At 46.6% G+C, this 19581-nt stretch overlaps 1 protein-coding gene across 1 annotated transcript in view; it reads right to left on the bottom strand.

Moving 5' to 3' along the window:
* Positions 1-19581, bottom strand: part of LOC117354705 (zinc finger protein 271-like) — a 69025-nt gene that overhangs the window by 30800 nt on the left and 18644 nt on the right. The gene's annotated exons all lie outside the window — the stretch shown is intronic.

Here is a 19581-nt window from a genome sequence, read left to right as displayed (position 1 = left end):
TCATGTCTCCTGGGGATGGTCTCTGATCCGTGTTTTTTTCACCGTTGATGTGTTGTCCATATGCTTTGCAATGTCGGGGAAAGTCTCTGCTCTTCTCAGATGCAGCTTCCAGAGGTTCAGAGCATTCTCCATTCATGGATTCACCACCTGCTTGGTAAGAAAGAGAGAGAGCAGATACTAGCTACAAGCAATTGACAGATTCACGTTTCAAGATTTCGAATTTACGCTCAGTAGCGTCTACGACGAACTATCAAGACTCAAAGTAAACAAAGCCATGGGACCAGATAACCTACACCCCAGAATGCTCAGGGAGTTAAGGGAAGTCCTGGCAGAACCATTATCTGTTCTTTTCAATCTTTCCCTAAGCACAGGAAGAGTCCCCTTGGACTGGAAAACCGCCAACATAATCCCACTCCACAAAAAGGGCTGCAGGACAGAGACAGCAAACTACAGACCAGTGAGTCTCACGTCTATAGTGTGTAAACTCATGGAAACACTGATCAAACAGATTATTGACACAATCCTAGACGAAGAAAAACTGCGTGATCCACATCAACACGGGTTCACCCAGGGTAGATCCTGCCAATCTAATCTGATTAGCCTTTTTGACTGGGTTACTAGACAACTGGACGCCGGAGAGTCACTGGACGTGGTATATTTGGACTTCAGTAAAGCATTTGATAGCGTCCCTCATCGAAGATTACTGAACAAGCTGAAATCGATAGGATTAGGAGACACTCTAACTACATGGGTTGGGGATTGGCTGAGCGGTAGACTTCAGAAGGTGGTGGTGAACGGTACCCCATCCGAAGCATCGGATGTGATCAGTGGAGTGCCGCAGGGCTCGGTCCTGGGCCCGATTCTATTCAACTTATTCATAAGAGATATGACGCAAGGACTTAGAGGAAGGGTATCACTGTTCGCCGACGACGCCAAACTTTGCAACATAGTAGGCAGAAGCTTATTACCTGATAATATGACACACGACCTACTGCTGCTGGAACAATGGTCAACTACTTGGCAGCTAGGCTTCAATGCTAAAAAATGCAAGATAATGCACCTGGGTAAGAGAAACCCGCGTAGAACTTATGTATTAAATGGTGAGACCTTGGTTAGAACTACGGCGGAACACGACCTAGGGGTGATCATTAGCGAGGACATGAAGGTTGCCAATCAAGTGGAGAAGGCTTCCTCCAGGGCAAGACAAATGATGGGGTGTATCCGCAGAGGTTTCGTCAGCAGGAGACCTGAAGTTATGATGCCGTTGTACAGAGCCATGGTGAGGCCTCACTTAGAGTACTGCGTTCAGTTTTGGAGACCACACTACCGAAAGGACGTGCTGAGGATCGAGTCGGTACAGCGAACGGCCACCAGGATGGTCATTGGGCTCAAGGATCTCACGTATGAAGAAAGACTAAAGAAATTGCGGCTGTACTCACTTGAGGAAAGAAGAGAACGGGGAGATATGATTGAAACATATAAGTACATCACGGGACACATCGAGTCAGAAGATGATATCTTCTGGCTCATGGGACCCTCGACCACCAGAGGGCATCCGCTGAAAATCAGGGGAGGGAAGTTTCATGGCGACTCCAGGAAGTACTTCTTCACTGAAAGAGTGGTGGATCATTGGAACAGACTCCCACTCCAGGTGATAAAGGCCAGCAGCGTGACGGATTTTAAGAAAAGATGGGATGCTCACGTGGGATCTTTAAGGGAGTAAACTCAGGGGGGGGGGATACTTGGAATGGGCAGACTTGGTGGGCTATAGCCCTTTTCTGCCGCTTTTTTCTATGTTTCTATGTTTCTAAAGGCTTCCGTTCTCGGACATTCTACAGAGGCAGAATCTGCTTGCTGCCCCCTAGTGGAGAATTCAAGTGGTGGCAACAGCAGCAGACTGCAAATCAGAGAGTGCGAGTTTCCCGCTTCCACCACTGACACTCGAGGAGGGACTTTGAGATCCCTGGTTTAGGCTTTAGACCAGGGGTAGGGAATTCCAGTCCTCAAGAGCCGTATTCCAGTCGGATTTTCAGGATTTCCCCAATGAATATGCATAAGATCTATTTGCATGCACTGTTTTCAATGCATTTTCATTGGGGAAATCCTGAAAACCCGAATGCATTGCGGCCCTCGAGGAGGGACTTTGAGATCCCTGGCCTATGTGGTATAGGGTTATCTGGTTTAAGGTTATCAGACTGGACGGCTTTGTCCAATGAAATCGCATGGAGAGGGGGCTTCTGCGCATGTGAGGATGCCCTCCTGTCTGATAAACAGGCAACAGAGGGAAGGGGGGACTGGGGGAGGAGCTGGTTCATAACATGGCGGGGATTATGGAACTGGGCGGGCCTGGGGGGTGGGTCTAGGGGTCCAGATTTTACTGACCCTATATCTGTTCGATCTGTTCAGACTGACTCTCGTGGTCCCTTGGGCCATGGAAGATACCATCAGTCTGGGCTTAATGTGCACCTCTAAGGATGCATTCACAGTAGCTTGTGACAGTTGTGTGCCAAGGGGGGTGTCTGGGGGAGATGGAGTGGTCGCAGATCTACAGTCTGCCTGCACACGTCCATCGGCTCTGCCCCTTCTGTCAACTTCCTGTTCTGGGGTGGGGGACCAGCAGAGCTGATAGCTGCATGCAGGTGGACCGAGGACATGCAACCGCTCCAGTATCCCCAGCTGCCTGGAGGAGGGGGGTGATCCGGATAGTGGAGAGGGTGCTCTGCCCCAGATTTTCATCCCAACAGGTACACCAATGGCTTGAGAGAATAAGAGACCAGGGAGAGATGATATAAATTAGCAAAACCCACAGAGAAGAGGCCACAGAGATGAGCATACAGGCACCAGGACCTACTTTTACTCCAGTGCAGGCTACGAAAATGGTGTGTGGTCTTTGACAGAAGGGATAGGAAGGGAAAGGAGGATAGAAACATGATGGCAGATAAAGGCCAAATGGCTCATCTAGTCTGTCCATCCGCAGTAACCATTATTTTCCCTCGCAGAAGAAGGGAACACGTGGATAATGGTGAGCCGGTTGATATAGTGTATTTAGATTTTCAGAAAGCTTTTGATAAAAGTTGCTCACGAGAGGCTCCTGAGAAAATTAAAGAGTCATGGGATAGGTGGCAAAAGTTCAGTTGTGGGTTAGGAATTGGTTATCAGGTAGAAAACAGAGGATAGGGTTAAATGGTCATTTTTCTCAATGGAGGAGAGTAAACAGTGGAGTGCCATAGGGGTCTGTACTGGGACCGGTGCTATTTAACTTATTCATAAATGATCTGGAAATTGGAACGAGCGAGGTGATTAAATTTGCAGATGACACTAAACTGTTCAAAGTTGTTAAAACGCATATGGATTGTGAAAAATTGCAGGTGGATCTTAGGAAATTGGAAGACTAGACATCCAAACGGAGATGAAATTTAATGTGGACAAATGCAAAGTGATGCATATTGGGAAGGATAACCTGAATCACAGTTACCGGATGCTAGGGTCCACCTTTGGGGTTAACGCCCAAGAAACAATCTGGTTATCATTGTAGACAATACGATGAAACCTTCCACCCAATGTGTGGCGGCAGCCAAAAAAGCAAACAGGCATATCTTCACCTTCGACATAAAACTTCCCACCTTTTTCTTCGCTATGGCCTGAGAAAATATTTGAACCCAGGCGAAGGATGTATGTTTTAACACAGAGCTCCCAGCTTCCAACGGTGGGCAGCATTTCACTTAGCTGCTTCGGGGCCTGTGCTCCCCAACACTCCCTCATCCACCAGATCTAGGGTGCATGCACCCCCCGAGATATCCTTTCATATACCAGATCTAGAAAGCATAGCCCCTGAACCCCCCCTCCCCAAGATGTGCCTCCTCATACCTCTGATCCTTGATCTCTGGTCCCCACAGACACACTTCCACATCCACCAAATCCTGGCTGCGCCCCCATGGCACTTCACCCCATCCAAAATTACTTTTTGTATAAATATACCCAGGATAGTCGCCCCCCTGAAAACACCCTCTGCACAGCTAGCCTTTGGTGCATGCAGGTTCTTGCTTCCCAGCTCTTTAAGCGTTCAGCACAGAGATGCCCCCCACCTCTGTGCATCCATCATTAAGCTCTTGCCCCCCTGTCAGGCACCATCTCTCGAGGCTCCAGTTTTCCTTTACGATACCACATGCACAGCTCAAATACTCCAACGCCTGCTCTATCTGTGTCAGCATCACTGCCTGCTCCGGCTCTTCCGCAGCCCTGAAAGAAGGGGAGTCCCAGGTCAGAGGAATCGAGGGGGTACCCTGGGAGCCTTCCCCTGCAGCCCTGGCAAAAGACTAGCAAGCCCTACCTTTTACCGATCTGAGCCTTTGCCAGCCCTGAAGCTGCCCAGCCTAGGGAAATCCATCCCTTTGTCTCCGACCCGTCTCACACTCTCCTCCTGTCTCCAGAATGAATGGACCCTGTGGAGCAGGAATGCCGGGTAATCCAAGCAGGGAGGGAGGGAGGGGAGAGCCTGGGCACACCCAAGGGGAGAAACCCTTTGGGAAGCACCATGTAGGGAATTCCCAGTCGAGTTATAACAGGCAGGTTCAGTCCCGGATGCACCAAAATCATCATTAAAATCCCCTGGGTCGCTCTGGGGATGACAAATCGTTCCATTTGAGAATGGCGATCGATGTTGAAACGACTTTGCATGCGAATGAGTTTCACGAAGGTCTGCCGTAATCCCATGTGATCAGTCGTTGGAAAATCAACTTTGACACATGCGCAGAGCTGGCAGCTGAACGCAGTGGCGTAGCGAGGATGAGAGATGCCCGGGGAAGTGATGCCACCCCCACCTCCACACGGTCCTTACCCACCCCATCCTTCTGCTTCCCTTCTCTCGCACCGCCTGGCGTGAGTAGCAACCCCGACGCTGATGTCGTGCCAGTGTCGGCTCTTCCGTCGATGTCACTTCCTAGGTGTGGGTCCAGGAAACGATGACAGCGCAACAGTAAGTTGGGGGTGGCTGCTCATGCCAGTAACATTAGAAGTACGGGGGAAGGGAAGCGGCACACACGCAAGACAGTGGGGGGAGGGGGAAGGGAAGGTGCGGGGGAGGGGCTGAGAGGAGGACGGGTGCCACCGCCCTCACCAAGACTGTCCGCCGCTTTGAAGGTTTTCCCAACGGCGGGATAGAAAATTTTAAATAAACTTGGAAGCTGGCGCCCAGTGTGGATCGCCCCACCCCCACCCCTCCTTACTACGCCACTGGCTGAGTGGCAGGGGAATCTCCGAAGCAGTCTCCTGCCACTCAGCTGTTTATATTTTTTTTAATGAGCACAAATGTTGGGGGGGGGGGGGGTTGGGAGTGGTGGTGGTGAGTCTGGGGTTCCGAGGCAGGAGGGAATGGACATCCCTCCTGCCGAACTTCACAGGGGGGTAGAGGGGTTCGGGGCTCCGTGGCAACGCTTTTAAAATAGAGAATGGTCAAGTTTCTGGAATCATGGATTCACTAGAGGTAGGTCTTGTCAGACAAATTTGATCAATTTCTTTGAGAATTGGATAGAGGATGATTGGATAGAGGATGTGTGCTAGATGTGGTGTATTTAGATTTTAGCAAAGCCTTTGACAGTGTTCCACGCAGACGTCTAATAAATAAACTGAGTGCCCTCGGGATGGGCCCCAAAGTGACGGGCTGGGTCAGGAACTGGTTGAGTGGAAGGCGACAGAGGGTAGTGATCAATGGAGATCGCTCTGAGAAAAGGGAGGTTACCAGTGGTGTGCCTCAAGGGTCTGTCTTTGGGTCTGTTCTTTTTAACATTTTTATAAACGATATTGCTGAAGGGTTGTTGGGTAAGATTTGCCTCTTTGCAGATGACACCAAAGTCTTTAATAGAGTAGACACCCCAGATGGTGTGAATAACATGAAGAAAGACCTGGCAAAACTTGAAGAATGGTCTGGAATTTGGCAGCTAAAATTTAATGCTAAGCAATGCAAGGTGATGCATTTCAGCTGCAAAAACCTGAATGAACGGTACAGTTTAGGGGGTGAAGAAATTATGTGCACGACGGAAGAGCAGGACTTGGGTTTGATTGTATATGATGATCTTAAGGTGGCCAAACAGGTTGAAAAAGTGACGGGAAAGCTAGAAGGATGCTAGGGTGTATAGGAAAAGGCATGGCCAGTAGGAAAAAGGAGGTATTGATGCCCCTGTATAAGACTTTGGTGAGACCTCATTTAGGATATTGTGTACAATTCTGGAAGCCGCACCTTCAAAAATATATAAAAAGGATGGAGTCAGTCCAGAGGAAGGCTACTAAAATGGTATGTGGTCTTCATCATAAGGCGTATGGGGACAGACTTAAAGATCTCACTCTGCATACTTTGGAGGAAAGGCGGGAGAGGGGAAATATGATAGAGATGTTTAAATACCTACATAATATAAATGTGCATGAGTCGAGTCTCTTTCATTTGAAAGAAAGCTCTAGAATGAGAGGGCATAGGATGAAGTTAAGAGGTGAGAAGCTCCGGAGTAATCTAAGGAAATACTTTTTTACAGAAAGGGTAGTAGATGTGTGGAACAGTCTCCCAGAAGAGGTGTCTGAATTCAAGAGGGCCTGGGATAGGCCCGTGGGATCTCTCGGAGAGAGAAAGAGATAATGGTTACAGCGGATGGGCAGACTGGATGGACCACTCGGCCTTCATCTGCCGTCATGTTTCTCTGTTTCTAAGTATACTGATCGGGACCCGTTATTCGTTCCAAGTGACCGCTCCACTGATGCATGTGCGCTTCAATATTCGCCTGCCATGAAGAAAGTGGTCCGCTCAATACGTCATCATTGGGGTATTATAAATAAGGCTCCAGCATTTTCCAACTCTACGTTGAGGGTAGCATTTTCACGACAAAGAACTTTACAGAGCTATTAAGTCCCTCTGACGTTTATGCTAGATGTGTAGGAAGCCATTCTAAGTGCAACGCGTGCCAGATCTGTGATATAACACTTGAATTTACCCCCCCCCCCCCCCCCCGTTTTCATCATCCTTCTACAGGGGAGGAATGTTGTGCTCTAAGATCTATGTGGGACAGGTCACGCGTTCTTTGAAGATACGGATCACAGAACACAAATAAACTACAAGCCCCGATTGTATCACACTGCCTTGAACACTGCCTTTAAAGTTTTCAGATGCTGTGGATTGATTGACAAGGAGGCATCTACTCCTGCAAAGAGAATTATTTTGGATCGACACCTTGAATAATTGAAGAACTTGAAGGTCTTAGGCCTAGATTCACTAATCTGCCCAATTCTGGACAATCCGAGGCAGGCCAACTGATTCACAAATGGGGGCGATCAGAGGCACGGATCGCTGGAGAGCCATCCTTGAGCATGCCCAGACCATCTTCTTTGCGTGTAGATGGTCTGCGCACGCTCACCGTGAAGGAAGAGCTGGAAACTTTTGCGAGCCCGTGGTTAACACCACAGAATCGGGGCAGAGAGCAGGGTTTTTGCACAAGCGACTGGTCGTCAGCAGTCGCTTGTGTTTTTGATCGGGCCGCCCAGTCGGTGTTCCTGAAATTGTTTTTTGAATCGCGTCCTTCCTGCTTTGCATGCCGTTCCCCCTCATTTGCATGCGTGGATCGGATCGGAGGATGATCGGCGCAGAGGTTAGTGAATCTCGTCAATACACGATCGCAAACACGAGCGGTGGGCTTAGTGAATCTTAATGCTCGTACAGCATGGCATCACACGATTTAACATTCTTTTGGATAACAGCCTGAAGTGGGTGTTTACCTTTAATGATGATTGACAGCAAGGTGGCTGAAAGAGAGGCTTATTTAAATGGGCGGGGTTTTCCCGTCTTCTGTGTCTGGGTGGCAGCCATGATGAGAGGCGCTCAACAATGTTAAAGAATTGACTATGGTATCCACTGTTTTGATGTTGAACCGATGAGGAGTGAGGAGTATATACTTATTTAAGTCTTCCAGGGAAGATAACACCTTCACATCCTGAGGCAGCTAGAATTTAGCGAAACGCTGGCCCTCGTCGCTGTGCGGTGGATCCGACTCCAGATAACATAGAAACATAGAAGATGACGGCAGAAAAGGGCTATAGCCCATCAAGTCTGCCCACTGTACTGTCCCTTCCTCTTAAGTCTATACCCAGTGACTATTTAGTCAGATTGACTCTCTTATGGATCCCCTCTTCCCTCCTCTGACCCTCGTAGGGATCCCCTCTTTCCTCCTCTGACCCTCGTAGGGATCCCACATATGTATCCCATTTATTCTTGAAGTCCAACACGCTATTGGCCTCGATCACCTGCGCTGGAAGCTCATTCCAACGGTCAACCACTCTTTCTGTGAAGAAGTACTTCCTTATGTCGCCACGAAATTTCCCGCCCCTGAGTTTGAGCAGATGCCCTCTGGTGGCAGAAGGTCCTCTGAGAATGAAGATATCATCTTCTACCTCGATACGTCCTGTGATGTATTTAAATGTCTCAATCATGTCTCCTCTCTCCCTACGTTCCTCTAGAGTGTAAAGCTGTAGTTTGTTTAGTCTCTCCTCATATGAGAGACCTTTGAGACCCAAGATCCTCCTGGTGGCCATCCGTTGAACCGACTCGATTCTGAGCACATCTTTACGGTAATGAGGTCTCCAGAATTGTACACAGTATTCCAGATGAGGTCTCACCATGGTTCTGTACAATGGCATTATGACTTCAGGCTTCTTGCTGACAAAGCTTCTACTGATACATCCCAACATTTGCCTTGCTTTAGATGAAGCCCTCTCCACTTGATTGGCAGTTTTCATGTCTGCACTGATGATTACTCCTAGGTCTCGTTCCGCCGAAGTACTAGTTAAAGTTTCCCCATTCAAGGTGTATTTTCTGCATGGATTACCGTTACCGAGGTGCATAACCTTACATTTCCCAGCGTTGAAGCTCAGTTGCCTCCTCTATTGGAATATAGTTTAGAGGTTCTGCATTGCACAAGGCTTTTCTGTTTAAATATCTACTCGAGGGTTTTTTTTTATGCCAGTGACGTGATCTGACCCCGTTGAGTTCTCCATCAGCCACTTTGTCGACAGTCTAAGTGAAGGCAGTCTAAGTGCTAGACCCTAGTTTCTGAATAACCCCGCGGTTACTGCTCTTCGCGTTTGCAGGGCTCAGCAATGCTCATCATGACTATACGTCTGTTGCGTTAATACTTTGAGAGTGTCGGTGCGTTTTGGTACATTTTCTCATATACTTGAGTTGGATAAACTAACATCTCACAGACTATGAGTCATGAATTGATGACAAACATTTCTTTCTGTATTATATATGATGTAAGATGCATCGGCATCCTATCACAGCGCGCTTGGAAACTGCTTTTGATCAGGACTCAAAAACCCAATAAGACAGGAATATTTCTGTATTTGGTCTTAGGTCTCATTGCACAGAACAATCATTTCCACAGTGACGCCATTCTTGTAGTTTTATTTTTTACCACAATGTCCAGCTTTCTCGCATCATAGAAACATAGAAGATGACGGCAGAAAGGGGCCAAGGCCCATCAAGTCTGCCCACTCTTAATGACCCACCCCCCCATGACATTACCCCCCTAGAGTTCCCACATGTATATCCCATTTCCTTTTAAAGTCTGGCACGCTGCTGGCCTCAATCATCTGAAGTGGAAGTTCATTCCAATGATCATAAGAACATAAGAAGCGCCATCTCCGGATCAGACCTTCGGTCCATCAAGTCCGGCGATCCGCACACGCGGAGGCCCTGCTAGGTATACACCTGGCTTATTTTATAGCCAACCATATCTTTATATGCCTCTCTCAAGGAGATATGCATCTAGTTTGCTTTTGAAGCCTGGGACTGTCGATTCCGCAATAATCTCCCCTGGGAGAGTATTCCAGATGTCAACCACTCTCTGTGTGAAGCAGAACTTCCTGATATTAGTCCTGAACTTGCCCCCCCTTAGCTTCATTTCATGTCCTCTTGTCCGTGTCAAATTGGACAATGTAAATAGTTTTTTCTGCTCTATTTTGTCGATTCCTTTCAGTATTTTGAAGGTTTCGATCATATCCCCACGCAGTCTCCTTTTCTCAAGGGAGAACAATCCCAGTGTTTTAAGTCGATCCTCATATTCCAGTTTCTCCATACCCTTCACTAGTTTAGTTGCTCGTCTCTGCACCCTCTCCAGCAGTTTTATATCCTTCTTTAGGTAGGGAGACCAATGTTGGACGCAGTATTCCAAGTGGGGTCTGACCATTGCCCTATAAAGCGGCATTATAACTTTCTCCGATCTACTCGAGATTCCTTTCTTTATCATGCCCAACATTCTATTTGCCTTATTTGCCGCTGCCGCGCATTGTGCCGACGGCTTCAGGGTCCTATCTATCAGTACACCCAGATCCCTTTCTTGTTCACTTTTTCCCAGAGTTGCACCTGACATTCTGTACTCGTATTCCTTATTTTTACTGCCTAAATGCATTACCTTGCATTTCTCCACGTTGAACTTCATCTGCCATTTCTCCGCCCATTTTTCTAACCGACACAAATCGCTCTGGAGTTCCTCACTGTCCTCCTGCAATCTGATTGCCCGGCAGAGTTTTGTGTCGTCTGCAAACTTGATGATCTCACTGGATGTTCCGTTTTCCAGGTCATTGATATAAATACTTCCTGGTGTCGCCATGAAATTTCCCACCCCTGATTTTCAGCGGATGCCCTCTTGTGGCCGAGGGACCTTTAAGAGCGTTTTAATCAGCTGGAAATGGACTATCCCAGGTGATCTATACTTCTTCGGGTTCCATAATTCTCGTAGGGTCACGATCCAAATGTTTCTCTGCTATGGTCATGTCGTAATGTTTACAAAGTTTCTAATAGGTGAGGCAAGCATGCCACCTTATCGTGTCTTTCCACATATAAACGTTCTCCCATCTCCAATCACTCTGCAGACAGCTCGGAGTTGCAGAACCAAAATCCGAGCCCTCAGCATGTCACCACCCGCCTCTCATTCATGTCCAGTAAACAGCAAAGACCAGTCTGTTATTTCAACTCTAGAAAGTGGTTTTATTTATGGTTGCAGCATAAACCTTATTAACAAATAAAATACTCAACATCTGTTCTTGGTTAACACAGCTCTTCGCAAATTAATTATGTTGTGGGTGACCTGTTTCCTTCTAACAAGATATACAGCAATCATACTTGACTATACACTGAAGTCACCTATAAGCAGCTGAGCAGGATGACCAGAGAAATTCAGGCCTTAGTTGGTCAGCCAATGGAATGAATTGAAATCGTGAATCAGTCATCGGCCACCAATTAACCTCGATAACTGGCCTAGAGAATGACACAGGAACAGAATTTGTCTACGTCCCCGCGGATAACCGTGGGAAACCATCCCGCATCATTCTTTAGTGTCTATCTCACTGGTGTTCTTCAATGCAAGGCTTGAGGGCCAGTGGCTGGGCCCATTCGGACTCCGATTCTTCCCTCTCTCTTTAAAGAATGACAGAGTTTGTTTCCTGCGATTATACGCGGGGATGGGAACAGTAATGAATTTTCTCACCATGCCATTGTCTAATTGCTTTAATTTCAATTGAATATATTGATGAAATAGGATCTCAAGCGCTCACAGTCTACAAGCTAACAGAACTAGTCTTGGCATGTGACTATTTCGCAAGCTATCATCGGTCCTTATATCTTTTTTATTCAATTTAAAGTGTATGACTTATATTATTAAATTGATTTTTCCTTAGTTCAATTTTAATATAAATACTTAGCTCGGGTGTATTCTTTCATACCCGGCCCTCTGACCACAATGACAATCACGACGGAAGATCTCCGTCTCGCTCTCATTTATGTTGAGCTTCATCAGGACCAGAGTGGTAAATGAATTAACAATATCCCTCCGTCGACCGAAAAATCTTTTATCAACGGCTTCTCGAACATGCCTGTCCTATTTGCTCTTTAAGAAATATTATAGTTTCAGCTTTCTCAAGGACTTGCGAGCGCTTGAGATCCTATTTCATCAATATATTCAATTCAAATTAAAGCAAGTGTATGAATTTTTTGGGTCTAACAACAGTCTTTTTTGGAAGGGAATAGTGTGTTTCACAAGTGATTTTGAAGTGACGGTTTGATTATATATTGTCTAATTGCAACAGTCCCACAGCTGCTAAACCCAACGAGCCTCGTTTCGCCAGACAGACGTTGACTGTTTCAGGGGATATCTACACTTACGATTCCTGCACAATGATACAAAATGGAGACTTGGAATAAAGAGGCCAGCAGTGTTATATCCGGTCTCAAGCAACCCCTACTGATGTCACCTCAGAAAAACGCATGCCATTCCATCCTTTGATTTAACCCCCTGGGTCAAATCATGTTCAATGAGAAAATCAACCACTCTTCCTTTGGACGAAGTGTCTTCCTAAATGTCGCCACGGCGTTGAGAAGGAGCTACTCAATCAAGCATGGCACGTTTTAATTCAGCAAAAGGACGCTGTTCAACACCCTGATGAACAAGGTACACCGATGTTTGCGCGGACAAAAGCGCTCCAAGAAACCCATGCTGACAATTGCACGCAGGGACGAATACACGCCACCACCTGAAGCCATTATTACCATTCCTGTTAGCGCTGTGAGGGGGGGTTTGGGCTGACAAATACTTGTGCTCACGTTGAGGGGGTGTGGGGGGTCCCCCCCACACCGCCCGTCAGAGCAGAAGAGCCAGTGTTCGGAAGAAGAGTTTTTGGTGTATTAGGGGGGTTCCCTCATCCCCCCCCCCAACATGAGCGTGAGTATTTGTCAGCCCAAACCCCCCCCTCACAGAGCTAACGGGAACGGTAATAACAGCTTCAGGCAGCAATGCACATTTGTCCTTGCGCACAATTGTCAGCGAGCCACTGTCCGGTGCGCTTTTGACGGGTCACCGATGAACAATTCACGCTTGATGTTATAACAATGTTCAAACAAGTGAGTCTTTAATTGTCTCGAGGTCTGGTTTCCAATGTCCACACATTCGATTTACACAGGAAGTCTTTCAGATTGCCATTCCAATAAAAAGATAAGACACAGTTCTCTTAGGCTTCCGCAGCTGGCGTCATGATTTTTCAGGTTTCCGGGTCTTGCCGGTTCTTTCTACACAGTCGCGGCAAGACCCGGAAACCTGCTGCATTCAGATAATACACCGTACAATCAGTTTCTTCAAAACTTCGATGTAACCAGCAACATTTCCCAATAAACCTTAATGTATTTGCCCAAATCTGTCGATAAAAAAGAATATTTCAGCATACAAGGGAAAATTGAACTGTCCCATTCCTGTGCTCTATAGCTTCATAACTGGTTTCTAGAATTAACAAGAGCTCATTTCTTAGCTTTGTTAATCACTGACTTACGGTATTTCCCGTTCTTTGAACTTCTCACCTATATTGTCAGCTTGAACCAAGAATTCCTCAGTGGAGTGGCAAATAAGGTGATACCTCGGAACTTGTGAAATAGGCAGAGAACAGTTAAGCTCTGGAACGCATTGCCAGAGGTTGTGGTAAGAACGGATAGCGTAGCTGGTTTTAAGAAAGGTTTGGACAAGTTCCTGGAGGAAAAGTCCACGGGGGAAGCCACTGCTTGCCCTGGATCGGTAGCATGGAATGTTGCTACTCTTTGGGATTCTAGAATCTTGTTACTCTCTGGGATTACGGACTCTTACTATTCTTTGGGTTTCTGTATGGAATGTTGCTACTCCTTGAGTTTTGGACAGGTATTAGTGGCCTGGATTGCCCACCGTGAGAACGGGCTACTGGGATTGATGGACCATTGCTCTGACCCAGTAAGGCTATTCTTAGGTTCTTAAGTGAATCAAGTAAAGGACAATTAAGTCATTGTGACATCACTAGGGAGGCTGGCTCTTAGGCATTGGTGGAATGAGGCAATATGACATCACAATCTCAGCTTTGGAATATTGCTACACCTTGGATTTTGGCCAGATATTAGTGCCCAGGATTGGCCACCGTGAGAACGGGCTACTGGGCTTGATGGACCATTAGTCTGACCCAGTAAGGATATTGTTAGGGTGTTTTTTTTAATTGTGGAGGATACATACTTGAATAAATATAATAGTGTATTTCTATCAGCTCTCGCAAGATTAATCACAGGGGTTCCAAGGAGTTCCCAAGGAGTTTCCAAGGAGTTTCCAAGGAGTTCCAAGGAGTTTCCAAGGAGTTTCCAAGGAGTTTCCAAGGAGTTCCAAGGAGTTCCAAGGAGTTCCAAGGAGTTCCCACTCCTGTGTTGAAGAAACTACACTGGTTACCTATAGAACAAAGAGTGCAGTTTAAGATGTTTGCGATCTTACATCAGACCTTGTATCCTGCTTCCCCAAAGATCTTACAAGAATTCTTTGCGATCTCTAAACCGAGAAGAGAGCTTAGAGACGTAAATGGGATGAAATTAAGTTTGGAGGGTAAAATGTCGATTATGCGTGCTAGGATCGGAGCATCAATGATATCCGTGGCTGGCGTAGAACCATGGAAGGCCTTGCCTGGTATTCTGCGGTTTTGTGTGGGGAGGAGGAATTTTAAGAAAACGCTGAAAACTTTGACACGTAGCTCCTGATTCGTGAGGCCCAACTTTAGAACAGGAAGAGGCAGTCTGAGCATACAGCGAGTGATTTCCTTCAGTCGCCGGCACTCCGGCCGCCCTCTCCTGCCTCCCCTGCCCGGTCGTTTGTGGTCAGAAAATACCGCAGATGACCGGGACCGCGAACCACCGACCGCGAATTCGCAGGGGAGCACTGTATTTCAGTTGATAATCGACTTCTAGAATTTTTTATTTTTCTGATATCAAAGTTTGATTTAAAGCTTGTTTGTGCTTCTGAACTGATCGAATTGGTGCTCTCTTTCTATTATAACAGGGACGATGAACGATATGTCTATGTTATATGTGATAATCGGAGGGAAACAAGATTCTACTGTATTTCATATGAAAACCGCATAGTTGTATGCAGTATATACATTTTTAAATTCCTTATTAACGCTCACAATTTTCACATCCCAAAAATTCATTTCAGTTTCATGAAATACCGTATCGAACTTAATGGCCAGATGGCAACCATTCAAATAAATACACATCAAGGCACTAGAGAGAAGTTTTCCACTGGGACCTTTAATCAAAGGCTAAAAAACACCTACTCAACACTTACCCCGTTTTAGTGTGCGCTAAAACATTTAACGTACCTTTGTAAGAGGAGGCTTTGATTGTCAAATTGCACGGCCTGTCATCATTTGGATGTATCTTATTATTTACGAGTATGTTGTCATCCACATTTTTCAAAAATTTGTTTTATTCACTTGAATATAAGCCGAGAATTTGGGGCCCCAAAATGGGGATCTCAGCTTATTTCCAGGTCAACCCCCCGTCCCCCCTCCTGGAGCTGTTGCAGGCCTCTGCTGGGCTTGCCCTAAGACCTGATGGTCCCATGGTGGGCTACGACAGGAGGGATCCCTCCCGCCGCCTGTGACTTCTTTTACATCCCTCCTGCCTCCCCCGAGTACCTTTAAAATCCCCAGTGGTCCAGCAGTGAACCAAAGCAAGAGCGGCCTTCCCATGCTCCCGCTCCATGGACAGCCACTAGTGAATGGCTACCAAGAGAACTGCTCACTGCTGGACCACCGGGGATTTTAAAGGTATGGGGGGGAGGCAGGTAAAGTTTTTGAGTCAGCCAGGACAGGAGGCGGGAGGGATCCCTCCTGTCCTGGCCCACCGGGTCTTAGGGCAGGCTTGGTGAAGGTCTGCAAGGCATCAGGAGGGAGAGGGCATAGGGAAGGAAGGAAGGGAGGGAGGGGGGACAGGGTGCAGAGCCGGGCAGTGAACTTGAATATTAACCCCCTCTCCTTCCCCCCCTGGTTTATATTCGAGTTAATCTTTTTCCTTCCTTTTTTGAAGGAAAAAGGCTGCCTCGGTTTATATTCGGGTCAGCTTATATTCAAGTATATAGGATATGTTTATATATGATGATTACATTATATATTTATTTATAGACTCCTGAAGGTGGCACCATTGTTGTGCCGAAACACTGGCCATGTTGAGTCGGTATTTTTAGCATTTGTTTAAAGGTCCCCAGTGGAAAACATCTCTCTGGCTCTACTATTTGTCTACTTCTGACGCCATAGAGGTGTTTTTCTCCATTTCTTTGGACAACATTCAAATAATCTACAAAGAATATCAAAGTGTCAAGAGTGTCGTGCCATAATAAAAAAATATCGTCTAAGAAGTGACACTGACTTACCACATGATAAAAAGGATGCAGAATATACTCATTCTTGCTCAAACTTAGCCATACATAAATCTAATCTAATCTTCTATTTGTGCGTCGCTCATACCTATAAAGGCTCAAGGCAACTGTAAAGAGAGGCAAGAGGAGAGAGAGGGGAGGTGGATAGGTAGGAGGGAGAGGAGAGGAAGAGGAGAGAAAAAGAGGGGAGAGTGGAGGTGGGAGGGAAGGGGAAAGGGAGAGAGGAGAAGGTAAAGGAGATTAAGTATCGAACAAATGGGTTTTCAGTTTTCTTCGGAAGATGATGTGGTAAGGTTCAGTTCAGGTCATTCCAAGTTTTGACTCCTAGGAAGGTAATTATGGAGTGGAAAACTCGTTTATAGTGAAGATCTTTAGTGGATGGGAGATTTAGTAGCATCCGGTTGAGGGTTCTGCAAGAAGTAGACCATGCTATTAAGAAGAGTTGGACGAGTGGGGCCAAAGAGTTTCCATAAAGTATGCGGCTGATGATGTTATTCGTGATGGGATGGGTAGCCAGTGCATTGGTTTGATGAAGGTTGTGACTGAGTCGTATTTTCTCAGGTTGAAGATAAGTCTTACGGTAGTGTTTTGGATGAGTTGCAGTTTGTGAATTAGAGCAGTGTTGATGGAGTTGCAGTAGTCCAGTTGTGGTAGGATCATCAGTAGATTAGTGTCTGTTTAAATTTACCTCCTCTTCAGATTATTCATGCATCCAGTTTTGATCAAAGAACGGTTCCTGGAGTAACACTTTGCATTTCCCGCAGTACTCAAGAATTTGTCACTTGTTCAGTTTGGGGGGGGGGGAGTTTTTGTTTTTTTTAGAGAATGACATGGGGACAAATTTTTCCCCATCCCCACCGGAACTCAAATTTCCCCGCTCCGTTCCCACGAGTTGTCACTGCCCCTATTCCTGCCCCATTCCTGTAAGCTCTGCTTTAACTGATTTTAAAGTGTTTGAGGCTTGTGCAGAGGAGGACGGAGCTTGCAGGAATGGAGCAGAGACAGGAAAAGAACTCGTGGGGACGGGACGAGAAAATGGATTCCCACGAGGATGGAGGAAAATTTGTCCCCGTGTCATTCTCTATTTGGGAGAACAGTACAGAAAATTGAATAAATATATAGTGTGAAAAGTTTCAGCCTCTGCTAACCAGAGCTGGTATTGTGACGTCATAATGCCTCATTCCACCAATAAGAGCCAACCTCATCAGTGATGTCACAATGCCTCATTCCACCAATAAGAGCCAACCTCATCAGTGATGTCACAATGCCTCATTCCACCAATAAGAGCCAACCTCATCAGTGATGTCACAATGCCTCATTCCACCAATAAGAGCCAACCTCATCAGTGATGTCACAATGCCTCATTCCACCAATAAGAGCCAACCTCATCAGTGTTGTCACAATGCCTCATTCCACCAATGCCTAAGAGTCAACCTCATCACTGATGACACAATGGCTTGATTGTCCTAAACTTGGTTCACTTTGACTACATTTTGATTTCTAGAGTGGTGCAGTTTAGAGAATGACACGGGGACAAATTTGTTCACGTCCCCGCAGGAACTCAATTTCCCCGGGAGTTTTTGTCACTGTCCCTGCCCCATTCCTGTAAGCTCTGCCTTAATTGCACAAGCCTCAAACACTTATGATTTTAAAGTATTTGAGGCTTGTGCAGATGAGGACGGAGTTTGCAGGAACGGAGCAGGGACAGGAGGAGAACTTGTGGGAACGGGACAGGAAAATGAGTTCCCATGGGGACGGGAAAAAATTTGTCCCTGTGTCATTCTTCCCTTTCGGTACCGGTGGATTCTCACTCATTCATTCTATCGATTGGAATGCTTGGCCAAGGTTGATGGCGGAGATAGATTCCAAACTTTTTCTTTCACATTTCAACACCATTTTTGTGTCTGGATCCGGCAATGCTGTCAAGTAACCTTGGATACCTGTGATAACAGCTTGGTACTTAGAATCTATTTCTATATTTATTAAAGTTTAAAGAACAGGTATAACACAGAACATCATTTCTAACAACCACCTCTAAACTCTCAGCTGTGCTCATGTCCCTCCCTCCCAAACCTTCCCCCCACTTAACCAATATTGGCCCATCTTTGACTGCTCTTCGGTTTCGCTACTCTGATGCCCGATATCCGTTAACTTCTCCAATCGCGCAATAAACTCATGACACGCTCTCCAGTGTGGTACTGCCGGAGCCGCTCGTTTCCGACGCCTTGCTACGTCGTTATGTGAGGCCATAAAACGCCGCTTGACCCGTCTTTTCTGCCCCTTGCCTAAATTGACAAGGAAACAATCCCAAGAGGCAAATCTTAGGGTCAAACCACAAAACCTATCCAGTTAGTTTATAAAGCTGAAATAAAAACCCCTGTCTCCGCCCCATCCCCGCAGCTCGGTCCCCGTCCTGACCCCGTGAACTCGGTCCCCATCTCCATCAGGGAGTGGGGAAAGAGAGAGAGAGATCCATGGTGCATCTCTCCCACTCTCTCTACTGCCATATCCAACATTTTTCCCTCTCTCATCCCCCGGATCATGTGCAGCATTTTTCACTATTGCCCACCAGCCCCATGCCCAACACTTCTCCTTCTATCACCCCTCTCCAGCACCATGCCACACCTCTCCCTCCATCATTTGGTCCAACTTTACTCCCCCTTGCATCCCCTTCAATCTGTCCCTCTGTTCCCTCTCCATTACCATATCCCTCTCATCCTTCTCTTCCCCAGGCATCTCTACTTCACTCCTCTCTCTCTACGCCCAACAAATTTCCTCTTTCTTCCTTTCCCCACGTGCACCATCTTTCCCTCTCACTTACACACTCATCCCCAACAATTCTCCCTTTCTATCCCCTCCCCTGTGTCCCAAGTTCATGCACTTCCAGAGGGCATGATAGGACAGAGTATGGTATTGGGGTTCAAGAAGGGATTGGATGATTTCCTGAAGGAAAAGGGGATAGAGGGGTATAGATAGAGGATTACTATACAGGTCCTGGACCTGATGGGCCGTCGCGTGAGCAGACTGCTGGGCACGATGGACCTCTGGTCTGACCAAGCAGAGGCACTGCTTATGTTCTTAAGCTTAAGTTTTTGTACCTGGGGCGATAGAGGGTTAAGTGAGTTGCCCAGGGTCATAGGGAACTGCACTAACCATTAAGGTAACTCCTCTTTCTTGTATAATTTCATTTAGAATGGCGCTTATCGGTCACTTCCCTGCAGTTATAAAGATCTTTTTCTAGCCCCCCTCTATTATTTACTCATGTCTCCTTTCGTTTGGGCAACGTACACTCTTAACGTACACGATGGAGTTTTCTCATCAGTACGTCCGATTTTTCAAG

Source organism: Geotrypetes seraphini, chromosome 2, assembly GCF_902459505.1.
Source record: "Geotrypetes seraphini chromosome 2, aGeoSer1.1, whole genome shotgun sequence".
NCBI classification, from domain to species: Eukaryota; Metazoa; Chordata; class Amphibia; order Gymnophiona; family Dermophiidae; genus Geotrypetes; species Geotrypetes seraphini.
Note: the sequence above shows the minus strand (reverse complement) of the source record. Positions and strands in the feature narration are given on the sequence as shown.